At 45.9% G+C, this 19533-nt stretch overlaps 1 protein-coding gene across 1 annotated transcript in view; it reads left to right on the top strand.

Annotated features, from left to right (window-relative positions):
• The window catches only part of LOC149443930 (uncharacterized), a 129310-nt gene that overhangs the window by 68177 nt on the left and 41600 nt on the right, over positions 1 to 19533 (top strand). The gene's annotated exons all lie outside the window — the stretch shown is intronic.

Here is a 19533-nt window from a genome sequence, read left to right as displayed (position 1 = left end):
ATCTATCTATCTACGTCACATTGTAGCAAAGTGTCATTCAGTCTTTCATTCAGTGTTGTCACATGAATAGATAGAATAAAATGTTTACAAAAATGTGACGGGTGGGCTCACTTCTGTGAGATACTGTATATATATATATATATATATATATATATATATATAATATATATGAATAAATGAATGTAAAATAAATGAAATAAATAAACACATAAATACAAATCATCATAAATGAAATAATGAATTATAAATATGTAATAATAAATAAATAATACTTAACCCCTGACCCTAAAATATATTTTTAAGAAATTATTATTACTGATAATAATAATAAAATAATAAATAAAAACAAAAACACGAACAAAATATGAATTAAAAAATATTATTATTGTTGTTGTTGTTGTTATTATTCTTATTCTTATTTAGTTACATAGTTAGTCTGGCTGAAAAAAGACAAAAGTCCATCCAGTTCAACCATAAAGAAAAAAAAAAAATTATACTCTTACACCCACAGTTGATCCAGATGAAGACAAAAAAAAAAAACCCCAGCAAAACTTGTTGATGTACTGTGGGTGGGCAGCAAGTGGTTAATAAGCATTTGGTGTTAACAAAGTTTCATCCATGTGCCGAACATGAATCACTGACAGAAAAGTCCAATCAGAAGTATTTTTTTTAAAGTATAGATTTCTCTTTCAATGGACCATATAGTAAAGACAGCTCCTTGGACAGACTCTGAGAAGGTGATGTGAGGAGACTTACCATGTTGTCCTTCACACTCAGTACATAAACGGTCATTTGTTCACAAACATGCAATGCGATGGGGAGTGAGAAGCCTTGGATTACATATCAGAGGTTTCAATCAAAGCAGTGGGGATCTCGGTGGCCATGCGAACATCACACAGCCATGTTCTTCAAGTGTTGGGGAGTTATTGGTCTTTTCCTAATAATAGGTTCAGTTCAGGAAATGATCCGGATCTTTTATTCTAACTCAACATTGTAGTGCTGTAAGACAAAATGAAAGGGTGGATTCACCATAACTTTGCTGAACTGAAACCTGCTAATTTCACAGCCAATCTGGGTTTGAAGATACACTATATTGCCAAATTTATTGGGTCAGCCCTCCAAAACATTGGATTCAGGTGTTCCAATCCCCTCCATGGACACAGGTGTATACAATCAAGCCCCTAGGCATGCAGACTGCTTCTACAAACATTGGTGAAAGAATGGGTCGCTCTCAGGAGCTCAGTGACTCCAAGCGTGGTCCCGTGTAAGGTTGCTATCTGTGCAATAAGCGTCGGATGCAGTGGTGTAAAGCACGCCGCCACTGGACTCTAGAGCAGAGCTCCAGCAGAGCTCTCTGGAGTGATAAATCATGCTTCTCTCTCTGTCAATCCGATGGATGTATCTGGGTTTGGCGGTTGCCAGGAGAATGGTACTTGCCTGACTTAATTGTTCCAAGTGCAAGGTTTGGTGGAGGGGGGATTATGGTGTGGGGTTGTTTTCCAGGGGTTGGGCAGTAACGGGAACTCTTAAGGCATCAGCATACCAAGATATTTTGGACAATTTCATGCTCTCAACTTTGTGGGAAGAGTTTGGGGATGGCCCCTTCCTTTTCCAACATGACTGCCCACCAGTGCACAAAGCAAGGTCCATAAAGACATGGAGGAGCCAGTTTGGGGTGGAGGAACTTGACTGTCCTGCACAGAGTCCTGACCTCAACCCCATAGAACACCTTTGGGATGAATTAGATTGGAGACTGTGAGCCAGGCCTCCTCCCCCGACATCAGTGCCTGACCTGACAAATGTTCTGCTGGAAGAATGGTCCAACCTTCCCATAGGCAATATACAAAAAGGTAGTGCAGCGCTACACAAATAACATATGGTGCAATCTAAATAACCACACAAAGATACATAGTATTGACTGTGAGAGGTACTGATATCAATAAATGTGCCCCCCTCACTTCCACTCAATACTAGTGTGCAAGGTGGACAAATAAATCAAACAATGTGAATAGAGTTCTTCAAACAGCAAGTGGTGGTGTCTGCAACGCAGTAAACTTCATGCAAGGTGCATAAATCAAACTCAGGTGATGGTGAGTGACAATCCTCCTCTGGCTGAATTGCCCCCTCACCTTAATACAGCGACCCAAAGGGCCTTCACGCCTTCAAGATCATAAGTGGGATCTTAACCACACATGCTGGCAGACAACCTCCTCCAAAGCTGGCATCTGCTGGGATATTACTCTGGGTGCCTTGGTTCCTGACCACCTCTGGATATGCCACTCATCAGGATGATAGGAATATGAAAAACTCTGATAGTGTAGTATGCCAGATAATCAGTGCTTTATTACAAAAAGTATAGCACTTACATTAGGTGAGCACTACCATGCTTCCTTCCGTGATGTTAAAGATAACAGATGTTCCTCCTCACATGCATGGATGAACTCGCCTCACTGACAGGTGTACCAAGATGGCGGTTGTACCGGAAGTATGTCACCGCTCACCAGAAGCTGCATTCTCACGTAGCAACGCGTTGCGTCACTGCACTCGTGACTTCCTCAGGATATCCATATAGACACCCTCCTAAACCTTGTGGACGGCCTTCCTAGAAGAGTTGTAGCTGTTATAGCTGCAAAGGGCGGGGCCAACTCAATATTGAACCCTACAGACTGAGACTGGGAGGCCATTAAAGTCCATGTGTGTGGAAAGGCAGGCGGGATAATACTTTTGGTAACATAGCGAAGATAGATAGATAGATAGATAGATAGATAGATAGATAGATAGATAGATAGATAGATAGATAATAGATAGATAGATAGATAGATAGATAGATAGATAATAGATAGATAGATAGATAGATAGATAGATAGATAATAGATAGATAGATAGATAGATAGATAATAGATAGATAGATAGATAGATAGATAGATAGATAGATAGATAATGGATAGATAGATAGATAGATAGATAGATAATAGATAGATAGATAGATAGATAGATAATAGATAGATAGATAGATAGATAGATAGATAGATAGATAGATAGATAGATAGATAGATAATAGATAGATAATAGATAATAGATAGATAGATAGATAGATAGATAGATAGATAGATAGATAGATAGATAATAGATAGATAGATAGATAGATAGATAGATAGATAGATAGATAATAGATAGATAGATAGATACTAGATAGATAGATAGATAGATAGATAGATAGATAATAGATAGATATGAGATAGATAGATAGATAGATAGATAGATAGATAGATAGATAATAGATAGATATGAGATAGATAGATAATAGATAGATAGATAGATAGATAGATAGATAGATAGATAGATAGATAGATAGATAGATAGATAATAGATAGATAATAGATAGATATGAGATAGATAGATAATAGATAGATAGATAGATAGATAGATAGATAGATAGATAGATAGATAGATAATAGATAGATATGAGATAGATAGATAATAGATAGATAGATAGATAGATAGATAGATAGATAATAGATAGATGGGATTTAATGGGAAGCCATTAAAGTTCATGTGCGTGGAAAGGCAGGCGGCCCAATACTTTTGGCAATATAGTGTATGTCTGCGGCTGCGCTCAATACCAGGATAAAATGTATTCTTTTCATTTGTCAAAGAACTGTGCTGTTATTCATCCCTAATGGTTGACGCGATTACTGGACATGTGCATTTGATTACGATTCAGGTTTTTTTTTTCAGAAGAAAATGTGATTTTAGGAGATTCTGATGTATATGAATCTCTGAATGAACATAGGAACAAACAGGGGCGGACTGACAACTCATGGGGCACCCGGGCAATAGGGGATCATGGGGCCCCTGTGTCCTTTCCCAAACTCAAAAAAGCCTATGAAAAAGGTACCAGGGGCATCTCATGGGGCCCCCTACAGTGCCCGAGTTTCCAAATGGTCAGTCCGCCACTGGCAACAAATGTCAACAAATCACAAAAAAAAAAGTTATAACAAAATTAACAAATACATTTGTTTCAACCGGATGACGTCACAGTAGTTCAGCCCATGGGAAAATAAATTCCATTTTTGAATTAGTTTGATAATTGATAAACAACAAATAGAACTGAATTTTCTTCCATTCGTTAACAAATGACGAAAGTTGATATTGTCCAGTCAGCTCATTCCATTTCTCTTGATGGGCTGGACTAGCGTCTGAAAACATTGAATCCTTCTGATTTGAATCCATCCAGTTTGACAATATATGGAATATATAGTGAATATATGAAAAATTTGTTGAAGCCGCCCAGACCAATGAATATAGGAAACTAATGCAGGAGATACAAAACAAAAAGGAATCGGTTCAGCGTAACTAATAGGATGAAACTATTTTCTTCAATGAACATATGCACCTGAAACAAAACAAAGATTTCTGGAATGCGTATGTCTAACAGTTCATTGACAAAAGTCATGGCACCAGAAAGCTGCATAGAGAATTTAAAGTGGTTGTAAACCCCTAAAATTAAAAATGAACAAAGCATATACTTCTATAGTGTGTATTTGTCTCAATCCAGAGCACAGATTTCTGCCCCCACTCCCATTCCTGAGCTTTCTGCATGCATCCTTTCTGACAGTTTATGCTGACACCAAGGGATCCCGGGAGATGCCCTCCACTCCTGCCCTCTCTCAGCTGTGCATGTTTCCCTATGGGACCAGGGGCGGACTGACCATTTGAGTACTTGGGTACTGAACGAGGGCCCGGGGTCAGTAGGGGGCCCCATGAGATGCCCCTGGCACCTTTTATAGGCTTTTTTGGGTGTGCTTTTAATGTGGGCAAGGACGCAGGGGCCCCATGATCCACTATTGCCCAAGGGCCCCATGAGTTGGCAGTCCGCCCCTGTATTGGAGTGTGTAGAGGGAGGTGTGTCCATTCCTTCCACTCAGGTCTAAGATTACACTCAGCTCCCAGTTCTATGCTGTGCAGTGTGTGACATCAGATCACAACCCCTTCCCTGCTGGAGCTCAGAAATACTATGCACATTCTGGACTTTGAACAGGTGTAGTCAGTTACACACAACTGCTGGCTGGCTGCTGTTTTATTACACCTGAATTCACTCCCTCATGACTGCTGTGCAGGCAGGGAGTCAGCAGTTGCATTTGATTTTTGGCAGGATGCTCTGGGTGGGGGGTTCGAACCCCCCTGACCCGCCCTCTTATCTACGTCCCTGGGTGTAGAAGAAAGAGAGCTGCAGATGAAACAGGTACAACTTACGTAGGAGGATTTGTTTCATCTCTGTGTAGTATCTGAGACCAGTCACTTCAGTGTCGGTAGAAGGTCATCTAGCACCCAGGGAGAAGATGACAAATGGCAGTCCCCCAAATGTATGAGCATTATATGTCAGCAAAAATCCCTCCTCCAAAAAAAAAAAAAATTGAGCACTAAACTTCACACTAAGCATGAATTTCATTTGCAATCCAAAATCCTCCCAAAATAACAGTTCCCCCTCTTCCAGTACAAATTCTCCCTCGCAGCTCAAATCCTCTTCCTCCCCAAATCCCACCACCCCAGCTCCAATCCTCTCCCTCCCCAAATCCCACCACCCCAGCTCCAATCCTCTCCCTCCCCAAATACCACTACCCCAGCTCCAATCCTCTCCCTCCCCAAATCCCACCACCCCAGCTCCAATCCTCTCCCTCCCCAAATACCACTACCCCAGCTCCAATCCTCTCCCTCCCCAAATACCACTACCCCAGCTCCAATCCTCTCCCTCCCCAAATCCCACCACCCCAGCTCCAATCCTCTCCCTCCCCAAATCGCACCACCCCAGCTCCAATCCTCTCCCTCCCCAAATGCCACCACCCCAGCTCAAATCCTCTCCAAGCTCCAATCCTCTCCCTCCCCAAATCCCCCCACCCCAACTCAAATCCTCTCCCTCCCCAAATCCCACCACCCCAGCTCCAATCTTCTTCCTCCTCAAATCCCACCACCCCAGCTCCAATCCACTCCCTCCCCAAATCCCACCACCCCAGCTCGAACCCTCTCCCTCCCCAAATCCCACCACCCCAGTTCGAATCCTCTCCCTCCCCAAGTCCCACTACCCCAGCTCCAATCCTCTCCCTCCCCAAATCCCACCACCCCAGCTCGAACCCTCTCCCTCTCCAAATCCCACCACCCCAGCTCCAATCCTCTCCCTCCCCAAGTTCCACCACCCCAGCTCCAATCCTCTCCCTCCCCAAATCCCACCACCCCAGCTCGAATCCTCTCCCTCCCCAAATCCCACCACCCCAGCTCAAATCCTCTCCCTCCCCAAATCCCCCCTCCTAGCACAAATTGTCTACCTCTCAAATTTTCCCCCTGAACATAAATCCCCCCAAAATCTCCCTCTCCCAGCACAAATCCTCCCCCAAATCCCCTCTCCAAGCACTATAGTTCAGTTCCCCCAAACCCCCCCCCCTCTCCAACACAAATCCCTCCAAAGCACCCCATCTAGCACAACCTCCCAAATCCCCAGCCTCCCCTCCTTCGCACCCCTCGTCTCATCCCTGGGTATACGTGAGGGTTCTACTAGAGAAGAACTCTTCATATGATCAAAAGTTTTCTTCTTTCCTGTTTTCTTTCTTTTCGTTAACGGATGAGAATAAAAATGTTTTCCCCACTCATCCCACCACCCCAGCTCCAATCCTCTCCCTCCCCAAATCCCACCACCCCAGCTCCAATCCTCTCCCTCCCCAAATCCCACCACCCCAGCTCCAATCTTCTCCCTCCCCAAATCCCACCACCCCAGCTCCAATCCTCTCCCTCCCCAAATCCCACCACCCCAGCTCCAATCCTCTCCCTCCCCAAATCCCACCACCCCAGCTCCAATCCTCTCCCTCCCCAAATCTCACCACCCCAGCTCCAATCCTCTCCCTCCCCAAATCTCACCACCCCAGCTCCAATCCTCTCCCTCCCCAAATCCCACCACCCCAGCTCCAATCCTCTCCCTCCCCAAATCCCACCACCCCAGCTCCAATCCTCTCCCTCCCCAAGTCCCACTACCCCAGCTATAATCCTCTCCCTCCCCAAATCCCACCACCCCAGCTCCAATCCTCTCCCTCCCCAAATCCCCCCTCCTAGCACAAATCTTCTACCTCTCAAATTTCTCCCCTGAACATAAATCCCCCCAAAATCTCCCTCTCCCAGCACAAATCCTCCCCCAAATCCCCTCTCCAACCACTATAGTCCACTTCCCCCAAAACCCCCCCCCCCCAACACAAATCCCTCCAAAGCACCCCATCTAGCACAACCTCCCAAATCCCCAGCCGCCCCTCCTGTGCACCCCTCGTCTCATCCCTGGGTATACATGAGGGTTCTACTAGAGAAGAACTCTTCATATGATCAAAAGTTTTCTTCTTTCCTGTTTTCTTTCTTCTTGTTAACTGATGAGAATAAAAATGTTTTCCCCACTCATCCCACCACCCCAGCTCCAATCCTCTCCCTCCCCAAATCCCACCAACCCAGCTCCAATCCTCTCCCTCCCCAAGTCCCACTACCCCAGCTCCAATCCTCTCCCTCCCTAAATCCCACCACCCCAGCTCGAACCCTCTCGCTCCCCAAATCCCACCACCCTAGCTCCAAGCCTCTCCCTCCCCAAATCCCACCACCCCAGCTCCAATCCTCTCCCTCCCCAAATCCCCCCACCCCAGCTCCAATCCTCTCCCTCCCCAAATCCCCCTACCCCAGCTCCAATCCTCTCCCTCCCCAAATCCCACCACCCCAGCTCCAATCCTCTCCCTCCCCAAATCCCACCACCCCAGCTCCAATCCTCTCCCTCCCCAAATCCCACCACCATAGCTCCCATCCTCTCCCTCCCCAAATCCCACCACCCCAGCTCCAATCCTCTCCCTCCTCAAATACCACCACCATAGCTCCAATCCTCTCCCTCCCCAAGTCCCACCACCCCAGCTCCAATCCTCTCCCTCCCCAAATCCCCCCTCCTAGCACATATCGTCTACCTCTCAAATTTCCCCCCTGAACATAAATTCCCCCAAAATCTCCCTCTCCCAGCCAGGGGCGGACTGACAACTCATGGGGCCCCAGGCAATAGGGGATCATGGGGCCCCTGTGTCCTTGCCCAAACTCAAAAAAGCCTATGAAAAAGGTACCAGGGGCATCTCATGGGGCCCCCTACTGACCCCGGGCCCTCGGGCAGTGCCCGAGTTTCCAAATGGTCAGTCCGCCCCTGCTCCCAGCACAAATCCTCCCCCAAATCCCCTCTCCAACCACTATAGTCCACTTCCCCCAAAAACTCCCCCCCCCCCCCTCTAACACAAATCCCTCCAAGGCTCCCCATCTAGCACAACCTCCCAAATCCCCAGCCGTCCCTCCTGCTCACCCCTCGTCTCATCCCTGGGTATACGTGAGGGTTCTACTAGAGAAGAACTCTTCATATGATTAAAAGTTTTCTTCTTTCCTGTTTTCTTTCTTTTTTGTTAACTGATGAGAATAAAAATGTTTTCCCCACTCATCCTCAAGTTGTATAAAGATGTTTTTTGTTTTTTTTTTGTTTTGTTTTTTTGTACAAAGATGGTGTCTTCATACACATTTGATCTTCTCAAACTGCAGCTCGTCATTTGATACCTTCAGTGTTAGTGCCTGTTACACGCTTAGTTAATCTTAACAATGAGGTGTAATTAGCGCTGAATTAAGCTACAAAGCTGTGACAGCACAGTGATCTGCGGTAATTGTGTTGCTGACACTTCTGTCGGAGGAAACGTATGCTCCCGCGTTGTGCGTTGTCTGTGGACGGGATCTCGGCCCTTTTCTCGAGAGACTCACATGAAATCTAACGACGTTATAGATTACAGAAGTGCTAATTAACACACGCGTGTTGCTCAGATGACCCCTGTTGGGGCAAAAAAAAAAAGATGAAGAGGTGCCGTGAAAAGCCACGCTGATTTCCTGTCATCGCGTCAAAGCTTCTTGTTGTTTTTCTATTCTCTTAAAAGGGAAACTATTAAGTGTTTGTAAACCTCAGACATGAAATATGAGCAAAGTATATCCTTCTATAGCTTGTACATGTCTCTATCCAGAGCTCTAAGTGTCATTTCTGTCTGCTGCCTCTTTCCTCTGCTATCTGTATGCGTTTTCCTGACACCAAGAGAAACATGGTGACAGGGGAAGGAGCTCCAGCACACAGCCTGTGATTGACAGTCTCAGCTCCGTTTCTGTGTGCTGTGTGAAGGAGGGGGGGGAGGAAGGTCTCCCTTCCCTCCAATCAGCTCTCACTGAGCTCTGCAGAGTGTAATTCAGATCCCTTCCCCCCTCAGTTGCCCTAGGCAACACAAAAATCAGACCCCCCCCCGACAGAGAGAGCCTGACACCGACCAACACCAGTGACCAACAACACCCCTGCCCCCCCCCCCACCTGAGAGAGCCTTCCATTAAGACCAACCCCCCCCCCTCGGAAACAGAGCGAAAGACACTCGCCTTCACAGCTCCGGGCATCCCTGGGTATGTGAGTCGGGCTCTGCTTACACCATCCAGCATCCCGCAGCCTCTTTCAGATCCAACCTGGTCCCCATGCTGCATATGTCCCTTCTTACTGGGGGGTTGCTGCTCCCCTGAAAAATGCCGTCCTACACAAATGCCTTGTTTGCCTTGTGATAAATACGCCCCTGCTTTCTAGAAGCTCAGAGAAGCTGTATAAATTCTGCACTTTGAACTACTGCAGAGAAGATTTCCGAAGATAAATGGGTACAACTTATGTAGGAGGATTTGTTTCAACTCTGTGCATCATCTGAGGCCAATCACTTCACTGGGTATATGTAAGGGTGTACAATCACTTTAATGGTTTCGGTCAATTTTAGTTCAATTGACTTTTATATCAACTTTTTTTTTTACTTTCTATATGCACTCTTTGGTTATAAATGACCATAGAATACATGATAAAGGGTTCCCAGAGCACTGATGGGTAGCTATAGAAATAGCACAGCAGGGCAACTGACTTTGCAGCTCCCTTTGTCTGATTGAAACCTCAGATCTGGCTTTATGATCTTTTTACCTTTGTCTTATGTGCATAGCAAGCAAGAATCATGACTTAGGGCAGCACATAAATCCTAAAGCCCAAATCTAGGATGAACATAACCACCTTCCAAACCAACCTCCCTCCCTCCCTCCCGCCCTCCACCCTCTTTGACAAAAAATCTCTAAACCCCATTTTCCCATACTGAAACTATGGTCATGGGATCATCCAGCGCTGGGTCCTTCTCACTGTTGAGGGATCCTTCTTCTACTTCCTTTAAAGGATCCTTTTTCTAAGTGTCCACACCACAATACTGTGTGATGTGGACAATTCCCATTGGAAGGCCAGTGAAGGGGTCCTATTACGATTCTGAAGAGAGGTGACATCAGACTCATGGGAGTGAAAACGACTGGCCAGTGAGGTTTACACTGCCCAGATTATTGATCCCCACAGGAGGATACAAGGTCAGTGACCAGGATGAGGGGGCTCAGGTGAGTATATCTGATTTCACTAGGTAAGGAAAACTTCATACAGTAAAGGAAGGGTTAGAAGGGCATGGGAGGGAGGGATGAGCAAAAGTTTTTTTGTCGGTGGAATTGGGATTTAATTTTTAATTATTAAGAAGCCTTCTTGGAGCTCCAATACAGCGAGCCAGATCTGAAGCTGCAAACTTTGCTTTGTCTGGCAATGTATCTTCTTGCTGAGCCACCTGGAATGCTGGACAGCTCAATGGACGATTCCTTGAATCGTCCTGCCTTGAAACTTGTTTGTCTTGAACCTTGGACCCTTTGCTCCTCCGATGAACTTCCAATTTTAGTCATGCCTTTGTATTTCCTGTTGCCAGATACTGCCAGCCAATATCTTGCTCTTGTCATTCCTCCTGCCATTTGTGTCACTCATTTCCAACCTTTGGCTTGTTCCTTGAATATGTTTCTGCTTGATCCCAACCTGTAAGCACTTGTTACCAACCTTTGGCTCGTTTACTGACTATGCTTCTGATTGATCCCTACCTTCTATATCTGCTACTGGACCTCAGCTTGGTCACCTCCTGGTGGGGTGATCCTGGGGACCATGACTTAGTACTAACACACAGCAAAACCCATCCCCACCACCAGGAGTTCTAGTAAATACTGGTTAGTTCCTAGACCCCACATCTCGGGTGAGCCCATGTCATCCGTCAGGGTGACCAGCTTCTCTACTGCTATAGCTACTGTCTCCAAGCCTGACTCCACACCATGGCAGAAGAGGACATTTTTTCAGTCTCCTCTTCCCCAGTGATGAGAATGTAGCACTGTACCAAGTCACAAGGTGATGATGCCTGAATAAAGATGGCACCATCCTTCTGAAGAGGAAATCAGATGAAGGCATTGTCATGGGGAGTACTGCGATATCCATAACAGGTAATAATTAAAGTGAAGTGTAACACTGGCACATTACTTATGTAGCACTACTCCCTTAGGAGTTGCTGAGTTTGGGTCCCCCTTTAGTCCTGCACAGCCAGGCAGTGCACATTTTCCATTCAGACTTGTACGAGGAGAAAGAAATCAGTCCTTAAGCTTTCTTTTGAAGTTTTATTAGAGGTTGGATAGGGTAAGGGGTGTATGGGATGCCCAAGGGAATGGCAACTGAGGATAAACTTCCTGAACTATATTACAAGTCTTTACACAGAAATCCTCTTCTGGAGAGCTAGCCAGCAATGTACCTCTCCAACCCCAGATGCTCCTTAATTCGGCTGTATGGGGGAATCTCTGCACAGGGGATCCAGTAATAATTACTACTAGAAGAGCAATAGTCCCAGCTGCAGAACGAGTTAGGTTTCCCACCCAAATGCTCTCTCCCCTCTCTGGCCCGGGGTGGTGTAGGTGTACTTACTAAGTCATTCTCCTGTGCTGCTATTGGGTTGGTGGCTGATACCAGGCCTATCAGCCAGGGTGTTCCTTCCCTGCTGCCAGGTGGTCCTCTCTCAGTGGGCCAGTGAAGTCCACAACTTTCCTTCTTTCTAGCATCTCTTCTGGAGGTGACTCCCCTTCCAGCCTGGGATCCCTCCCAGGTTCCTGCACCACAGCCTCACTCTTATTCCTCCTTTGTCCTCCCACTCCTGCTACTGAGCAGGCTCTTACTTTTAAGGCCCCTTCCAAGCCCCCTGCTGGGGATTGGCTAGGTTCCCTCAAGAGTACAAGCCAGTCACTCCTCAGATGCACCCACTATCTCTAGACCTTCTTCCAAAGCTCTAGAGCAAGGGGAAATTCCAGAGGGGCTGGCCTGCAGAGCCCGGATCACAATTTGACCCCACTCTGGCTATTACACCTGGGCTGCTGCTCATCCCCTATCTAACCATTGGAGTCTAGCTCCCCCTGGCTACCTAAGAGAACACTGCACTTAGTATACTGCACTTAACATGAAACCACATATCTGATGCTTAGGTCTAATTTAAATTGTGAACTTTTGTTTTTTCACCTCTTTATGAGTGGCTGTGTTTGTAGAAGCATTTATTAGGATTGCAGAGACCAAGCCTTCCTGTGGGAGCCCATTGTCGCTGAATACAGAAATACCTGTTTGTGAGAGCCAACAGCCCCGGCAGCATTATGAGTGCTCAACATATCACGGGAGGAACTTCAGGGAATTGATTAGCTGGGAACTAACACAGAAGAGACGTATCATCCTCACTAATGCCCCATCACTCTGTGCATTTTTGTATATCATTTAGTTGGCATAGGAAGGTTCGATTCTTGGAAGGGATTAAGGGCCTCCTGTGAGGTTTAGGGCTTTCCAACGGATAATATGTATCATTATCCCAAGTGTTGCCTTGTTTGTGCAGTGTGCTAATGATGCATGCTCTGATACATTGTAATTCAACTCAAGTCAAAGAGAAGCATTTTCCTGGTGGGTGGAGAACCGTTGTTTCTAGTAATTAATAAGCCATGTATCATGCCTACAGTGAGTCCTGGAGGAATGTATGGAATATATATGTGGGGATCACGTGTTTGTTTCTGTGAAATGTGTATTTTTAGGCTGTAGTCAATCTGGACAGATAGAAAGATGGTCCCACTTCTGGGTCACCTGCAGACACCTGGAGGAAATGATGATTATAATGGTTCAAAGAATTTGTTCAGACATCATTGTTTGCCCCAAGATACTACACTAAGGGGTATCTGCAGGTAGTAACATGATCTGTGTTAGGCAATAAATCTTACTATGGGATAATAAATTCCAATTCATCATTCAAGGTGTTCAGTAGGGTTGAGGTCAGGGTTCTGTGCAGGACACATGAGTTCCTCAACACCAAACTGGTCACATCATGATTTATGGGACAAATACACTATGAGGCCACATTTAATGGACACCCACCAATTATACCTGTACATTATCTTGTTGGACATTCCTTTCCTTAACCAAAGATATTAATATTGAGTTCCCTCACCTTTGTAACTCAAAGAGCGTCTACCTTTCTGGGTAGGCTTTCCACAAGGTTTTGGAGTGTGTCTGCGGATTTTGTGCCCATTCTACCAAAAAAATTCAGGTACTGATGTTGGATGAGAATACCTGGCTCACATTTGGTGTTCCAATGAATCCTAAAGTTTTTCAGTAGAGTTGAGGGCAGATCTCTATGATGGACACTCAAGTTCCTCCAAGCCAAACTGGTCAAACCATGTCTTTATGGAGCTGTCCCCTTTGCGGCTATAATAGCCTTCACTCTTCTTGGACGGCCTTCCACAATATTTTGGATGGTGTCTATGGGAATTTGTAGTCATTTGTGAGATCAGATACTGATGCTGGCTGAAAAGACTCGGCTCCCAGTTGGCGTTCCAATCCACTCCAAAGGTTTTCTGTAGGGTTGTGGTCAAGACTCTATGCAGGGCAATTGAGTTCCTCCATGCCAAACTGGTCAAACCATATTTTTATGGGACATATACACTATAGGTCCAAATTTAATGGATACCTGATGATCTTATTTGTATATGAGACAACTGGAGATTCCATTCCTAAACCATAGACACGAGTGGCGTTCAAGTCAAACTGGGACTTTTAATTTTGCAGGTAGAAAAAGGGATGCTAGCGTGGCGGTACTACTTGCAGTACTAAGTGATTAGTGTGTCCTTTTACTGATTGGTGCCACACATGTGGCGGGCCAGTCCAGAGACTGTTAATCAAGATGGCGGACAACAGTATTACTGCATGCATGAAACAGCATGTGGTGATGAAGTTATGAACGAAGGTGTAAACCTCTCAGATATCTACAGAAGACTTCAAGCACAGTACGGTAATGAAACTCTCAGCCGCAGTAAGACATTTGAATGGTGTAACTGTTTTAAAGATGGCCGTACGTCCGTTAGTGACAATCCCAGGCGTGGTGGTTCCCAGCCCACAGCAGTCATTCCTGTGAACATTCAGTGCGTGGAATACCTGATCCTGTATAATTGATGCATAACCTGTCATGAAATTGCACAAAAGACGAATCTTTCTTTGGTAACAGTGAACACAATGATGAGGAAGTGAAGCTGGCTGTCCTAGGATGGTTCAGGCATACTGACAAACCTTTCTATGTCGAAGATTTCCAGGCATTTGTTAAATGCTGGGACAACTGTATAAAAGTAGCAGGGGAGCATGTCAAAAAATAAATGCAGCTTCCATTCCTTAAAATTTGTTCTTTTATTATATAAACTCCCAGTTTGACTTGAATGGACCTTTCGGTCTGGTATGGATTTTGAGGGGAACCCCCACTCCAAAATTTAAAAAAAATGGCATGGGGATCCCCCCAAAATTCATACCAGGTCCAGTCTGGCAGGTCAGGAAAGGATGGGGGGGCAAGTGAGCACCCCCCCCCCGAACCATACCAGGCCACATGCCCTCAACATGGGGGGGGTGCATTAGGGAGAGGGGCTCCCCTACCAAAGCACCTTGAGGACAAGGGCCTCTTCCCCACAGCCCTGGGTTTTTGGGACTTGCAGGTGGGGGGTTTATTGGAATCTGGAAGTCCCCTTTAACAAGGGGGTCCCCAGATCCTACCCCCCATGTGAATAAGTATGCGGTACATGATACTGCTACTCATTCACCAAAAAATAAAATGTAGTGTAAATAAGACAGGAGACAGTCTTTGACAAGTCCTTTATTAAAAATAAAATTAAAAAAAAATGTCCCCTGAAGTAGATCCAACGTTAATCACAATGCCTGCTGCCGCCGTTACCCGGACAGAGAGAAAAAAACCTGCACCGCTCATGACGCTGGCTCCCGCTGTCTGACAGCTGCGTCCCAATGACAGTTCTTAAATACTGTCATGATGTTACAAGGGGGCAGGGTTCACACTGCGCCCTTGTGACATCATCATGTGCTGTGATTAGCCAAAGCATTGCACCTGACCTGTACCGTTCATGTGATCAGTGGGCACACGAACAGCCCATGTTCGAGTTGAACTTGGGTACGACTCAGCCATGTAGTCCAACACTACCGCATTTGGAATGTGCCTGTGGGAACTTGTGCTCATTCTCCTGAAAGGGAAGAGGTCAGGTACTGATGTTGGATGAGAAGACCCGGCTCCCAATTGGCATTCTAATATTTCCCAAAGGTGTTCAGTAGGATTGAGGTTGGGGCTCTATACAGGGAACTCAAGTTCCTCCATACCAAACTGGTCAAAGCATATCTTCATGGAGCTGGCTCATTTGTGGCTTTAATATCCTCCACTCTTTTTGGAGGTTTTCCACAACATTTTGGAGTCTGTCTGTGAGAATTTGTGCCTATTCAACCTAAAGAGCATTTGTGAGGTCAGGTACTGATGTTGGAAGAGAAGACCTGGCTCACAATTGACGTTACAACTTATCCCAAATGTTATGGAACACCTGGTGTACTCTAGCAGTCCACAGGACAGGATTCCCCAGGGCGCGGAGTCTAAGCCCCAGTCCGCTTGTTCACCAGAGCCCCTGATGGTGGGGATGGGCTTGGAGCGGACAGTGACCTGAGTACACCCACCTGAGGTAGAGGAATCACCAGAGGTAATGACAGGTAGAAAGCCTGACGTGAAGAGGCAGACAGGTCTGGAGAGTAGCAGCTAATCCGTGCGGGTCGGATGGATGGCTGAGCAATAGCGTGGTCAAACGGGCCAGGTCGGTAACAGAGGGGTCAGCGTAGTACAAGGCAGCAGGCAGAAGGATAGTCAGGTCATTCGCCGGGGTCGGTACCAGTAGTTCAGATCAGGTAGGGATATCCAAAAGAGAGGTCGAACTTAGCCAGGGGTCAGAGCAGGAGAAGTCAGCAGAGGTCAGGTCCAGGCAGGTCAGCAACGAATCTCAAACAACGGCAATACAGGAACACAGGAACAAGATCAGACCATACGGCAACTTGTGTCTGTGCAGGGCTGGTTTAAGTTGCCTGCCCTGCACCTGACAGGCGCAGCCTAGGTCCTAGTGCCTGCCCAGCACCGTCATAGGTGACGGGTGCGCCTGGGTCCTAGTGCCCTGCTGCCTGCATGTCTTGACAGACACCTACGCATGTGTAGACCCATGCGTCGTGATGGTCCCTGACACCAAAGGTGTTCAGTAGGGTTGAAGTCAGGGCTCCATGAAGTACACTCGAGTTCCTCCACACCAAAAATGGCAAAACCATGTCTTTATTAGTGATGGGCTACATGTTCGAGTTGAATCTAAGTTGGACATTCGTGTGCTCGGCGAGCTATTAGGCAGCCTCGTCCCACAATGCCCTGAGCCCTGAAAGTGCATTGTGATTGGTCAAAGCAATGCACCTGATGACAGGTCAGGTGAAATGCTTTGGCCAATCACAGCACAGTATAACATCACAAGGGTGAACACCGCCCACTTGTGACATCATGACAGTATTTAAGAACTGTCATCGGGGGCGCAGCTGTCAGACGGCAGAAGCCAGCGTCATGAGTGGAGCATTTTCTTTTTCTTTTGGGTAGCAGTGGCGGTGGGCATTGTGATTGACATTGGATCTTCTTCGGGGGACATTTTTTACATTTTTGTTTTTAATAAAGGACTTGTCAAAGACTGTCAAAGACTGTCTCCTGTCATTTTTACACTGTTTTTTTTTTGTGAATGGGTAGTGGTACCATGTGTTTGAGTGGTACTGCATTCGAGATCTGGGGGCCCCCTTGTTAAAGGGGGCTTCCAAATTCTGATAAGTCCCCCATCCACAAACCCACACAACCACAGGCCACGGATGTAGGGAAGAAGTCCCTGCCCCCATCAACATAGGGACAAGGGGCTTTGGGGGGGGATAACCCCTCCATGTTGATGGCATGTGGCCTTGTATGGTTCAGGAGGCGGCGGCACTCGCTTGTCCCCCCACCTTTTCCTGACCTGCCAGGCTACATGCTCGGATAAGGGTCAGGTATAGATTTTTTTTTTAAATTTGACATGGGGGTCCCCCTCAAAATCCATATCAGAAGGGCTTGGTATGCATGGAAGGGGGGACCTCACGCCATCTAAAAAAAAAATGTTGTCAGGCAATGCCGACAACTCTTTTTTACATTTAGCTGTCAGCTTGGAACCCCAGCTCAGTATATTGTTTGTGTTCTAAGTTCACAGTCCATTATTCTGTAGGTTCAAATGTTCAACCGCAAACCCTTCACTTATCTTTATGGGGTTGACCCCTTTGCTGCTATAACAGCCTAGACTCTTCCTGGGAAGGCATTTCACATGATTTCGGAGAGTGTCTGTAGGAATTTGTGTACAGGTATAATTGTTGGGTGTCCATTAAATGTGGCCTCATAGTGTATTTGTCCCATAAAGGCATGGTGTGAAGAGTTTGGAGTTGAGGAACTCACGTCTCCTGCACAGATTCCTGACCTCAACCCTACTGAACACCTTTGGGATGAATTGGAACTCCAATTGGGAGCTGGGCCTTTTCATCCAGCATCGGTACCTGAGACGTGAGTTCCTCCAAACTCCAAACTGGTCACACCATGCCTTTATGGGACAAATACACTATGAGGCCACATTTAATGGACACCCAACAATTATACCTGTACATAATCTTGTTGGACATTTCTTTTTTAAACCAAAGATATTAATATTGAGTTCCCCACCTTGCGGTTGAACACTCTGTAGGTTCGAATGTTCAACCGCAAACCGAACAGGGGGGGTTGTTCAACCCATAACTAGTCTTTATGGGGTTGGCCCCTTTGCTGCTATGACAGCCTAGACTCTTCCTGGGAAGGCATTCCACATGATTTTGGAGAGTGTCTGTAGGAATTTGTGCTAATTTCTGAGCTCAGGCACTGATGCTGGATGAAAAGACCCGACCCCCAATTGGCGTTCCAATTCATCCCAAAGGTGTTCAGTAGGGTTGAGGTCAGGAATCTATGCAGGAGACATGAGTTCCTCAACTCCAAACTGGTCACACCATGCCTTTATGGGACAAATACACTATGAGGCCACATTTAATGGATACCCAACCACCATTTAATGGACACCCAACCCAACCTTAACCAAAGATATTAATATTAAGTTCCCTCACCTTTGTAACTCAAAGAGCCTCTACCTTTCTGGGAAGGCTTTCCACAAGGTTTTGGATTGTGTCAGTGGATTTTGTGCCCATTGTGTCGAAAACATTCAGGTATTGATGTTGGATGAGAAGACCTGGCTCACATTTGGTGTTCCAATGCATCCTAAAGTTTTTCAGTAGAGTTGAGGTCAGGGCTCTATGACAGACACTCAAGTTTCGCACACTTGGGTTCCTCTACAAAAAAACTTGTCAAACCATGTCTTTTTGGGACAAATACCTTATTTACAAATTTAATGACCACCTGATGATCATACCTGCATACTGGACATTTTTAAACCATAGAGATTAAGTGTCGGAGGGTGTCTGTTGGACTTCCATTGAACGGGAGGAGATCAGATATATAATGTTGGATGAGAAGACCTAGCTCCCGAATGGCATTCTATTTTTTCCCCAAGATGGGAAATGTTATGTTTTGCTTTCGAGTTCTCCTTTAACCTAACACCAGAATAAAAAAAGTTGGATGCAAAATTATTTGAGGGCTTGTGCACGTTTCCCACACTGTGCTCAAAACACATGGAGTGTGTGATCTGCTGTGTGTTTCATTACAATCCTAATGACGCCCTAAATGCAGATCACAAACACATTTTTGAAAAGTAGTGCATGAACTTTTAGCTCTATTTTTGGGGTGAACCAGTGTGATTTCAGCCCATTCGAATTCAGTGCCATGATTGGTGGCAGTGGGAGGACTAGAGCCCAATCATTGGTGTCAGTGGGTGGAATAGTGTCCCATCATTGAAGTCAATGGGAGGAATAGTGCCCCATCATTGGTATCAGTAGCAGGAATAGTGCCTCATCATTGGTATTAGTGGGAAGAATAGTGCCCCATCATTGGTATCAGTGGGAGGAATAGTACCCCATCATTGGTGTCAGTGGGAGGAATAGTGCCCCATCATTGGTGTCAGTGGGAGGAATAGTGCCCCATCATTGGTATCAGTGGGAGGAATAGTGCCTCATCATTGGTATCAGTGGGAGGAATAGTGCCCCATCATTGGTATCAGTGGGAGGAATAGTGCTCCATCATTGGCATC

The sequence above is a fragment of the Staurois parvus genome, unplaced genomic scaffold, assembly GCF_062004578.1.
Source record: "Staurois parvus isolate SC_StPar_1 unplaced genomic scaffold, SC_StPar_1.0 ptg000823l, whole genome shotgun sequence".
NCBI lineage: Eukaryota > Metazoa > Chordata > Amphibia > Anura > Ranidae > Staurois > Staurois parvus.
This window is presented reverse-complemented; position numbering and strand designations above follow the sequence as displayed.